Source organism: Gavialis gangeticus, unplaced genomic scaffold (genome assembly GCF_001723915.1).
Source record: "Gavialis gangeticus isolate Ggan-Ray unplaced genomic scaffold, GavGan_comp1, whole genome shotgun sequence".
Lineage (NCBI taxonomy): Eukaryota > Metazoa > Chordata > Crocodylia > Gavialidae > Gavialis > Gavialis gangeticus.
Genome location: NW_017729029.1, coordinates 9,511,887 through 9,512,287, shown reverse-complemented (window position 1 = coordinate 9,512,287; position 401 = coordinate 9,511,887). Strand labels below are relative to the sequence as shown.

The window sequence follows — 401 nt, the reverse complement described above, 5'->3', positions numbered from 1 at the left end:
TCTGCCTTCAGGGCACAATTACCTGAAAAGGGAGCTTTGATGACAGAGAAAAGAGAAGCTTCTGTGTACAGGATGATGATAAAAATATACAGCAGGACAAGCTAGCTAGTGCACCCAGGGATCTCTGCTTTTGCGTCTGGGTGGCAGCAGTTGGCCTGGCCTAGAACTTCCAGGGGTCTATTTCATGGAGCTGTCCTGTGGCAGCAGGAAAAGCGGTTGCATGGAAAATTATTGCCAGGGTTTATTTCATAACTTTACTGATGCTCCTTCTACATAGATACAGCAAGAAAATCTGTTTAATCCACTGTGTGCTTCCTTGCTTCTGGTGAGGATAAGCAGGGCTTTGAATTTAGGTGGCATTTCCTATATCCCTAGCATACTGATGACCATGGATCCTGGTT

The 401-nt window shown here is 45.4% G+C and overlaps 1 long non-coding RNA gene across 1 annotated transcript in view; it reads right to left on the bottom strand.

Moving 5' to 3' along the window:
- The window catches only part of LOC109300390, a 7,083-nt gene extending 6,688 nt beyond the window's left edge, over positions 1-395 (bottom strand). The window contains exon 1 of the long non-coding RNA XR_002098188.1: positions 23-395. This is a non-coding gene — a long non-coding RNA (uncharacterized LOC109300390). The remainder of the gene's footprint in view (positions 1-22) is intronic.
- Positions 396-401: the final 6 nt, after the last annotated feature.